The sequence below is a fragment of the Eucalyptus grandis genome, chromosome 4 (assembly GCF_016545825.1).
Source record: "Eucalyptus grandis isolate ANBG69807.140 chromosome 4, ASM1654582v1, whole genome shotgun sequence".
Lineage (NCBI taxonomy): Eukaryota > Viridiplantae > Streptophyta > Magnoliopsida > Myrtales > Myrtaceae > Eucalyptus > Eucalyptus grandis.
In genome coordinates, this window is record NC_052615.1 from 4,514,347 (window position 1) to 4,526,226 (window position 11,880).

The window sequence follows — 11,880 nt, forward strand, 5'->3', positions numbered from 1 at the left end:
AAATTAAAAATTATTAAAAGTTGTCAATGTCAACGCCGATCAGGCCACATTAGCTGGCCGGCGTTCAGTCAGCAAAATCCGGCCAAAATTGGCCGGAAATGACTGAATTGGCACAACGTAAAAAGGTTTAGGACTAAATTAGTACAAAAAAAAGGTTTAGGACTAAATAGGCACAAAGCCAAAAGGTTTAGGACTTTTTTGGCACTTCTCCCATTCCAAGAGCCTCTCGGATCTAAACTCTGTTGGATTGTCCCAAATCTTGGGGTCCCTATGTATCTAACCCACGTTCAAGTGGGCCGCCTCCTTGATTTCTCCCTAGTCTGACATGTATCCGAGGTTGATGCCATGATTTTGAATTTTATGCGCCATCTGGTAATGAAGAGTCACAACTATGACATGGAGTCCGAGGAATGCTAGTAATCTACAGTTGGATCTTCAATACCGTAAAGCCTTGGATCCGAAAGAGACATGTTGAAGTTTTGAAATAGAGTTTCCAACACAGTTCCATTATTTGGAGTCGTCTCTATTGTACCAATACAAGCGTATTGTAATCAAGGGGTTAGCGCCATTCTTGAGACAACAAGCAATCTTATTCAGCCAATCAAACAGAGGGTAAGGCGAATTGCTACAAAATAAAGATGGGTAAATCCATGCTGTAACCATTGATGAGGAAATTTAAGTAGAGATGGAGTGTAACAAATTTGCTTAGCTAAGCCATGTGGGTGGATGCCGCCCTTGCTATTGACTAGGTTTGAATAGACTATATTAAAGAAAAAGTCAATTAGTAAATGGAAAGCTGCAAAAATTGCTTAGAAGTGTTTCAGAATACTCAATGATATAATCAACAGAAATTATGCAGTGCCCTGCGCAAGCGGGCCGCCTCCTTGATTTCTCCCTAGTCGAATATATGCGCAAGGTTGATGCCATGACTTTGAATTTTATACGCCATCTGGTAGTGAAGAGTTACAGCTACGATATCTGAAGTCCGAGCAATGGTAGTAATCTATAGTTGGATCTTCAATGCCATGCAAGCCTTGGATCCGACAAAGCCATGTTGAAGTTTGGAAATAGAGTCCCCAACACAGTTCCATTATTTGGAGTTGTCTCCATTGTAGCAATACAAGCGTATCGGTAATCAAGAAAATGAGTGTCAAGTAGTGCCATTCATGCCACAACAAACAATCTTATTCAGCCATTCCAAAAGAGGTTAAGGCAAATTGCTCCAAAATAAAGATGGGCGATTCCATGTCGTGTCCATTGACGAGGAAATTCACAAGGGATCTCAAGTGTAACGAACTGTTATTACTGAATAACGGGAATAGCGTGCTGATCAAATCTAGTAAAGCAGACTCATTTTTTTGCTTGATCACTGGCCATTATTTGATGTCGTAATATAAATGTCATAGATATTTAGGCAAACTAAAATGGACTATATCAGTGAGAAAAACTCTGTAAATCCACGGAAAACTGCAAAATCTCCCTATTTTATTGCTGAAAAAGTGTTTAAAAATACTCATGAATAAAATCAATTGCAGTTATGCAGCGCCCGGAGCAAGCGGACCGCCTCCCTGAGAACTCTGTTGTTGAATATATATGCAAGAGCGAAACGCTTTGCTTTTAAATCGCATGAATTCATCTTCTGGTCCAACTGACCTGAAGAACCAATAGAGAACAAATATTCTTTCTCCTCTCACAAACAAAAGCAGCACAAATTGTTTTCGAGCCTGGGTTTCGTACATGAACCCTCACTTGCTGGTACTTCACTGTTTGTCTTTTTGAGTAGATGCTTAAAACATTATTGATACTGGCATAATACTTTGATTTTGTAGGACTGAAATGAAGAGTTCTGAGACTCTAATGAAAGATCTATGTCGGCACGTAGAGCTCTCAAGTGGACAATCATGGTCTGGGAATGGCTACCAGGGGTTTCATTTTCTTGACCACGATCCCAAACTGGTCCAATAAGTCCAGCTCCACCCCTCGCGGGAATTCCCACATGAACGAATGCAAATGAGATGCGAATACAAACGTTAGCATTCTCTCTGCCAGGACAAGCCCCGCACATGTCCTATGACCGGAACTGAACGGCAGTCGCTGCCAGAGAGATCATACCTGCTAGGATCTTCCAAGAACTTCTCCAGTCTAAACTCTGATGGTTCGTCCCATATCTTGGGGTCCCTATAGATATAACGCTCATTCAAGAATATGTTACTGCCCTTCGGTATCATGTAACCCTGGACATAGGAAACTTGTGGTGTCCGAGGAACCAATAATGGCAGAGCCGGGTGCAAGCGAAATGCCTCCGTGAGGACCGTGTTGAGGTAATTTAATTTTGGCAAGTAAGGGTGCATTTAGTAACATTTATATTCAAAAATTATTCCAGAAAACAGAAATAGAAAAAACTATCTCTGCTCCGGGGAACAATTTTTTAACAGAAGAAGGCGTTTGGTAAACTTGTTCCAAGAATAAAAAATGAACAGAAACACGTTTGGTGAATTTGTGTTCTTTTTTGTTTCTTTTAATTTTTTAATATTTTTATTTTCTTTTTTCTTTTTTCTTTTTTTTCTTCTTTTGGCCGGTCGCCGGCCTCGGCCATGGCTGGCTACAGGCCGACGAGGGCCAACGGCCTCGCCCAACTAGAGCAAGGCTCGCCGGCCCCGGTGAGGCCGAGCCTTACCGTGGTTGAGCGAGGCTCGGCCTTGCCTTGGCTGGGCGAGCTCAGGCTCACCTGCATCCGGCGAGCCCAAGCTCACCCAGCCTTGCCCTACGCCGACAAGGCTCGGCCTCGCTTGGCTGGGCAAGCTTGGGCTCGCCGGATTTGGGCGAGCCCAAGCTGGCCCAGCCATCGGCAAGGCTCGCCCGCCGGGCCACCGCCAAGCCGGTGGTCGGGCGAGCTCGCCTGTGCTCGCCCAGCCAAGGTGAGGCCGAGCCTCACGGGGGCCGGCGATGCTCCGACGAGTTCACTAGAACTCGACGGCGTCGCCGGCCCTCGACGACCGGTCGCCGGCCATGGCTGAGGCCGGTGACCGGCCAAAGAAAAAAGAAAAAGAAAAGAAGAAAAAAAAGAGAAGAAAAAGAGAGGAGAGAGAAAATTTGTTTTTAAAAATTGTTCTAGAAACAAGAAACATGTTTCTTGTTTCTCGTTTATGTTCCAAATGTGTTGGGAACAAAAAAATAGATTTGAAACAAAAACGCAAACAAACGCGTTTCTGTTCTTTTTTTTGTTCCCTGGAACAAAAAACAGGATTTTTGTACATTAACAGAAAAAAGAACGTTAACAAACAGGGCATAATGCTCTTCGATCATGTGATACTTGAGATTTTGGATCAGGTAAAAAGAGCAGTGGTGGGCCCACACAAAAACAAAAGAAAGGGGAAAGAAATATAAAAAGGGAAATAAGGGGTGCTCGGTTCTTGAAGTGGCTGAGAGCTGGTAGGGAGTGAGCATGGTCTAGGTGGATAGTTTCTACCTTGGAACCGGGAACCGCCCACAAAAGACTAGTTCCAAAAAATTGGAGCTGAGAAACATCAGTTGGTTCCATGGACCCACTTGGGAATTGGACTGCGGTTTAGTTCGGTCCAATTCTTGGGTCGGTTCACGGAATCAGTCTCCTATCTCTACAAAATTGCATTCATCAATTAATATCATATTTAACCTAGTTTCTATTTTAGAGCACCAAAATTCATTCGACCTTATATTTGGATTGAATTGCGAGCCATTGATTTTGATTAAGGATTGAAAATTATAGGACATAATGAATAGATAATACTCATTAGCTCGAAATTAAATTTCTTCAAAGGTAATGGTATAATCCTCTTAGGATTTTACGACACCAAGAACATGCGGAAAATTAAACTTTACGTTAAAAGTCCTAACCTCCACATAAGTTAAAACATTAGTCACTTGATCTATTTTTTTTCAACGTCAACCTATTTTAATCATGGAGATAACTACGGAGAGACTAATTATGCTCTTAAACAAGCCGTTAGCTCCTAATTTTGTATTGACAAAGCACCACAACATTTACGGACATCTCCATTTGGTCCTTTTCTTTTTCTTTGTTCATTTAAGCTACGTTTGGTAACGTTTCTGTTCAAAAATTGTTCTAGGGAACAAAAATAGAAAAAACTATTTATGTTTTAGGGAACAATTTTTTAACAGAAGAACGCGTTTGGTAACTGCACAAAAATTATGTTCCTGAAATAGAAAAAGAACATAAACACGTTTGATAAACTTGTATAATTTTTTTGTTTCTTTTTTTAGTAGTTTTATTTTATTTTTCCTTTTTTATTTATTTTTCTTTTTTATTCTTTTTTCTTCCTTTTGGCTGGTCGATGGCCTTAGCCATGGCCGGCAACCAGCCAACGAGGGCCGGTAGCCTCGCTTGGCTGGGCGAGCTTGGCCTCGCCGGATCTGGGCAAGCTTAAGCTCGCCTAGCCAAGGCGAGGCCAAGCCTTGCTGGGGGCTGGCGACACTCCGGCGAGGTTGCCGACCCTCGACGGCCGGTCGCCGGCCATGGCCAAGGCCAGCGACCAGCCAAAGAAAAAAAAGAAGAAAAAAGAAGAAAAGAAAGAGAAGAAAAAAATAGGACAGAGAACAATTGTTTCTCAGAAGTGTTCCCAAAAACAAGAAACAAAATTTTCTTGTTTCTTGTTTATGTTCCAAATTTGTTCCCGGGAACAAAAGTGTAAACAAACGTGTTTCTATTCTTTTTTTTATTTCCCAGAACAAAAGAACAAAAATTGTGTTCCAGGGAATAGAAACAAAAGCCAAACAAACAAGCCCTTATTTTATTTTGGTTGAGAAAACAAGTAAATAAATTATTAGAATGAGAAAAAATAAGTAAGGGGGTTAATCTTATTACACATCAAGAGACAAAATTAATGAAAAATGTCTACTAACTACAAATATACATGTGCATATTTGGCACATGGTTAAAATACTTCAAAATAATTAAGTAATTATGATGGAATTTCTTTTACTATATATATATACTGATCTGGTTGAGTGGGTGGGCAGTTCCATGCCGAAAATCGGGAATTGGACCAATACTCACTAGCTCCACTAAATTGGAATAAAAAATCAGACCGACCCCCACCCCCATGGGAACTGCCAGTTTTTGTATGGTTCGGTCTGGTTTCGGGTGGTCCAAATGATTCCCAATTCTTTTGCATACCCTTAACTGGTATAGCCGAAAATAGAAAAGAAAAAAAGGAAGAAAGAAGAAGAAAGGTTTCTCATGTGCACACCTTTGGTTCCTTGCCAAGCCGACTTGATTATACAATGCAATGCCTTGTAAGTACTCATGCCACTCGTTCATCCAATCGAGGTAGTTTTCGGAAATAGGGCTAAAATTTGAAGTTATGTGGAAATTGAGCCATGAAGTCCGATTTTCAGGTTGTGAAGCTTTGGGTTTTCGTGGGAATGGTGGATTATGTCATTGTAGAGCTGTTGGGCTTTGATGGGAGTTGTTTTAGCACAATGGTTTTGTCGAAGCGAGATTTTAGGGTTTCATGGTCCAGTTTCACGTTAAGCTTAGGTTTAAGCAATTGCTTCAAGTGAGCGATTTGTTAGCATATATTATTCTTTTTGTTAGCTTTTAGTATAGTCATTTCGAAATTGAGTTAGTGTTTTACTTGGTTTTGATGTCATTTCACGCTTATTTAATAGGGCCACAAATTCAACAATACAAGTATAGTTTATTATTTGGTTGTGGGCGACGAGGTGAGTGGTATTATATTTTCTTTGAATTTGTAAAACTCATGTTTCAAAAGTGCTACGAATTATAGATAGTATGAATTATGAAATGACATATTTGTTGCATAAAAGCTGGATCGAGCATTTACTACTCTTTGTCTGTTTACGAGTGTTTAGAAAAAGTGTTACACAAAGTATCATGAAATAATAAATATGTAATTACTTTGCAACTGGTTTATGGAGATGTCTTTGAATGATTTAAGAAATGGTTGGAAAATGGATGATGGGCTATATGGCAAAATGTTATTTACTTGGTTTATGAGATTGATTTCTGAATTAGATTTTTGGTATTGGATGATGGTTGTTTATGGTCAATATTGTTGTGAGCCCATTGAGGAGCATGAGGGTATGCATACTAGGTTTTGGATACCCTTTTGGGCCGAGCCACCGGTTTTGTAGGTGGAGATCTTGCTAAGGAAGAATCTTTGTCACTTTATCACCAAGCGTTGTGTTGTGACCATAGTAGAATATTGAGCAATAGATTGGCCGACAGAATAGAACATCGACGTATGATTTGATGATATTAATTAATCGAATAGACCATCGATATGGGAGTTGTTGAGATTGATCAATGGACTATCAATGAACTTGACCATTGATGTTTGTGATGATTAAGTGAGTATTTTCTGGAATGTACAAAGTTTTGTTGAAATGAAACCACTCATATGTGATTCAATATGTATTTTATACCTTGAGTTTGGATTATGAGTTTCTGGAGGGTAAGAATAGTATAAGTGACAATACTTTCCTACGGTGCTCACTTGCGTGCTAATTTTTTTATTTGCTCACTTGAATGCTACAAATTTGAAAAATTGATCACTTAAATACCACTTCCAATTTGTCCTATTGAAAAAGCTGACATGGCCACTAGTCGGCTACGAAGGTCTTAGGCAAGGCTGTTGGAGCCTCGCGGCCTCAGCAAGGTCGCAACGGCCCTTGCCCACTCTAGGTGGTGTCTAGCTTTGGACAGTCACAAGCGACACCGCCTAGAGTGAGCGAGAGTTGTCACGGCCTTGTCAGCGGTCAGCAAGGCCTCGATAGCCCTCGCATGCTCTAGGCAATGTCACTCATGGTCGCCCGACGGCTGGTGAGGGTCTTTGGCCCTAAAGGAAAAAAAAAAGAAGCAAAATACAAATAAAAACAAAAAATTCAAAAATAAATAAAAATAAAAAATTCCACGTAGAACATTTAGACAGGATTTGCACTCAAGTGATTAATTTTTCTCCGACATGACACTTAAGTGAGTGATAAAAAAAGTTTTAGTATTCAAGTAAGCGTCGTACGAAAGTTTTAACACTCCTACTATTCTCATGTTGAGTTTCTAGTGTTTTTTTTTGTATACATATTTAAAAGATATGTACTACTCACTAAGCTTATAATTGCTAATCTCTCTCTTTCCTAACTCTTTCAGGTTCTTTCGTTAGTAGCTAGTAGAGCGAGACCATCGACAGGGGTTATTGGGAGTAAGATTTTGATGGTTTGAGATTACGTCCTTTGGATGGAAGGATGGCCATGTCATATCATCCCTGTGGGATTCCATGCGTGACAAACCATCTCATCCTCCTGTTGGAGGTTTGTTTGTTAAAACAAACAGAGTGTTTTCTTTGTCCCACATAGAAAATGTGGGAGCAAGTGGGTCAATTTAAAAATGTGGGAATTCCTTTTTGTAGTTAAATGAATGATTGGGTGGGGCTAGACCCCACCATACCCGCGTGCGGGTGCGCGATTATTTGGCGCACGCATGCGCGCCCGCGGTTTAATTAGCATTAATCCCTTGCTATTTATTTATTATTTTATTATTTTATTATTTTTTTATTCAAAGGTTGTCTTTTATTTTGAGAATTTTGGAAATAAAATATATAAAATGAAAATTCGAAATTCTTTTTAAAAAAAATTAATTAATTATTCCGAATTTTGTTTGTGTCTTTTCAAGACAACCTTTGGAAAATTATTTATTTGGTTTTAACTTTCCCGAAGGGTTGTAATTGTTCATTTTTCGACTTCTTCCGAAGAGTCGCATTTGTTTATCCGAACAATTTTCTAAAGACGTGTTTGTTCGCAATTTTGACGAAGAGTTGCAAGACTGTTTCATATATATACTTGTCATTTTTCGGAAAGAATGTGTGTGGTCATTTTTTGAGTATTTTTTCTGAAAAAACCGTAGCCAATTTTTCAATTGTTTTCCTAGAGAGACCCTGGAGAAATACTACTAGAATTGCTATCTAGTATTCTCATCCGAAACTTTGTTGTATCCTAGAGGATTTTTGCCGGTGACCATTATCAACGTTGTGGGGCAAATAAATCTTTAAAGAAAGTGATATCACGCCTCAAAGTCCGAGTTGTTTTACTCGATCCGATTTCATTGTTCAACCCATTTCGAAGCCATATTTTACAACACCTCCCCCACGACTTCTGTCAATTCGTGGACTACTTTGTTCATCATATCTCGGTTCTGCATCAACTCTGCCATTATCCACTCTACCATTGTTGAAGTTCTATCAGTTCCACCAATCACGATGTCGTATTCTGCACATTCAAAATACCACCAGAAAGAGTAAATTAATACAATGCTTGATAAAGCTGAATACTTGATGAAGCACTGTAATATAGAAGAATCGAGTTGTGGTCAAAATAAGGAGCTTTTTGTAATATAATGGCCAAGGTTGGGCACAGCCTAAGTTAGACAATAGGATAAGAAACAAGAGCTATGGAAAGAGATTTCAGGCTTGACATGATACGACCAACTTCACACGAAAATTGGCAGAGTATAATGGAAACACCATTGCAATATATCAACTTTGATTGGTCTCATGAAGCTGCGTCGCAATTAGGTCAAAGCAAGACCGTGCATTTATTCTATTGAATTGGCTTAATTTTTGGGATTTACAGGCGTTGGGGGTCGGGGGGGTGGGGGAGGACGAATCTACCATATTGTCAACGTTTTGGAGAGCATCGAAGTGAGTTTTTCTTCACTGGGGTCTTCTATGGATTTCTGAAAATATTGTTTAATTCCATTGTTGAGTGAATCAACGTGATTGTCAGGTTCTAGTAAGAAAAGCCAAGAACCAGTATACCTGGAAAGGGTTCGGAGGAATTCCTGGGGCTGTAAAAAAGCTTAAGGTGGTTCTCTCACTGATTCATGCCAAAATCCTCTACAAGTAAGAACCATGATTGGAGTTTTCCAGAAAGGGTCTAATATAATTCATTGTTGTTTTTCAATTTTAGGAATATGGATTACGGGAGAACTTCAGAATTTCCAATTTCGCTAGCTATAACAGAGTAAGAAAGCGGGAACCCTTTCGTTCTCTAGCTTCCAAGATACATTCAATTCAACAGAGAAAAACTTTTGAGTGCGTCGCTTTTATTTATCCCTGGTGTTCTTTCTAGGAATCGGACGATGGAGAGGATGATGTAATATTCTGATCCAAACATTGGTAGTCAGGAGGACCAACCCAACCCCGCATCGGTGCCCAAAGCTTCTACATCAGCAAAATCAGGTGATCTCTTTGGAGGTTGCATAGTACAATTTTGCGACTTAACTTCGAATATTTGCACATTGAGGCCTCTGATCTGTCTGTTTCACTGTTCGTGCCCATTTTACATATTTTCTGCCAAAATTTGGTGGCAAATTCTTTGTATTGGTGGCTGGTTGAAAGTTACGGCAACCTAGGGCTAATATAGATTTGAAAACAAGTGTTATACTATAGTAATAATCGCTAGACATTAACAAACGATTATGGTGGCCAATATATGAAATAAATTCTACCAAGAACAGGGTCGCAGAAGAACATTAACTATAATTTCCGGTGCATCAGGTCACTATAGGTATATTCGTATAATAACTAATCACCTAGCTTAATAAATTTACCATTATAATGACTTTGAGTACTCCATTCTTTTCCGTTGGTGACTGGTTATCTTCAAGATCCATCTCCATGTCCAGGACAATCTACAAAAAGTCCTTCTATTGATCATTGCGTTTAGATTCTCCTTCCTCCTGCTTGAACCGTTCTTTTGTTCTCTCTTGGGTGGCACAATCAACCACAGAGTAAATAAAAGCATCGAGCCACTGATGCACCCTTTTAATGTTCCTTTCCACTCCTTGCAGGTCAAGCCACGCAAAAATGCCCAATAAAAGATAAAGCATGGCATTAAACAATGAGATTCTAGCTTCACTCATTAGTGAAAATAGCACCAACATAGTGAATCATCAAAACTATGAACTACATTAAATAGGACAGCATACGGTACCAATGATATCATGCGAACTAGACAAGCTAACATGAGTATAATGCACAAAGACTACACCGCAATGTGCATATGAACGCCATTCATTCATCACACGGCACACACAATCCCATTCATGCATCTCATGACACACGGCCTTGCATGCGAGTTTCTTGAAGGTTCATGGTTACTAAGCTTGCAAGAGACATGCTCAAAGGAGCTGAGGTTGGGTTTTTCTCCAAATATGTTTATTGGACACTCAATGTTTGCTATTTTTGTGGGTTAAAATGTGCTGCAATTCTGAGGTTACTTTCTTCTTGAAAATTTTTTAAACATCATTATTTATGACATATATTTTACTCAAGATTTTATGGATTTAAAAGAACAAGATTCCAGCTTCGTTACATGCAAGTCAGAATCTCGTTTTATGCTGGGATCCGTGACCTTCTGGTGATCAAAGGATTTTTATCAACTCTTGTGATTCGATTTTCAAAATAGTTTCTTCACAAGAGTTTTTTTAGCATATCTTGAAGTTTAACATAGTCAAATTTTTGAGCAAATGGACAAGTTTTGGACTTTGAACCAAGCTGGTTTTGGAAAACGTAATTTCTAGATGCGGACATGGTTTTGGTAACAATTTGAGTGATTTACTGCTCCTATTCTAGAAAGATTTGCATCAATGTGTCTCATAATACGTGTTCATTTAAATGTCCTTTATAACATATTCAAACTTGAGAATTTTTTGAACCTGTTTTATTATGTTTCTAGATTTAATCTTGGAGACGTGCGAGTGTACTCGGTTTCTGCCGATGAGGTCCGATTGTGGTCTTGTTGTTGTTTTTGGTGTCTTGCTTGCTGGAAATTGCATATTTCATGATTTTAGATTATTTTGGTATGCTGAGAACTTATGCTTGATGGCTGTACATGTGTGGTGTTTAGCATGTGTGCGGAATCATGTGTGCGGAATCATGTGTGATGAGTTGGTAAGGCAATGAAAAGGGCAATTCTATTTTGTGCATGTTAATGCATTGTGATCTTAGTGCATTGAGCATGTCGTGTGGTGATACATGTGTGTGCTGGTGGTGTTGAAAGTGTGCTCTAATAGAAGATTGTGACATGGTGAAATATGTGAATGACTCAAGTTAAGAGATGATCCATTGGACAGTGTTTCGGTGATGCCCCCGGGGAATGGGGATGCCCCAAACAGTGAGGTTTGGGATGCCTCGGCTGAAGTCATAAGGGCAATGACCTTTAGACATCGGGATGCCCACGGGGAGTGGGGATGCCCCAAACAGCTAGGTTTGGGATGCCTCGGTTGAAGTCACAAGGGCAGCGACCTTTGGACATCGGGATGCCTCGGAGGGAGATGCCCCAAATAGCGAGATTTGGGATGCCTCGGTTGAAGTCATAGGGGCAGCGACCTTTGGACATCAGGATGCCTCGGAGGGAGATGCTTTGTGGCCAGTGTCCCTAGGAAGTTCGGGCAGCAACCCGGAAGTGACTCGAACGAATTTGGCCAACGTCTTGGGTGCAATCCGTTTCGAGGGTGGATATGAAATGATCACACATTGAAATTAATCAACAAGGCATGTGAGTATGTGTGATGGCGTTGCCGTGTGTCATGAGATGCATGAATTGGATTGTGTGTGCCGTGTGGTGCATGAATGGCATTCATATGTACATTGTGGTGTAGTCTTTGTGCATTATACTCATGTTAGCTTGTCTAGTTTGCATGATATCATTGGTACCGTATGCTGTCCTATTTAATGTAGTTCATAGTTATGATGATTCACTATGTTGGTGCTATTTTCACTAATGAGCGAAGTTAGGATCTCATTGTTTAATGTCATGCTTTATCCTTTACTGGATATTGTTGCTCACTCCTTATTTTTCCTC

General features: G+C 39.9%; 1 pseudogene; it reads right to left on the reverse strand.

Moving 5' to 3' along the window:
* Positions 1-1,866: 1,866 nt before the first annotated feature.
* LOC120292457 lies at positions 1,867-9,276 on the reverse strand (annotated as a pseudogene).
* Positions 9,277-11,880: the final 2,604 nt, after the last annotated feature.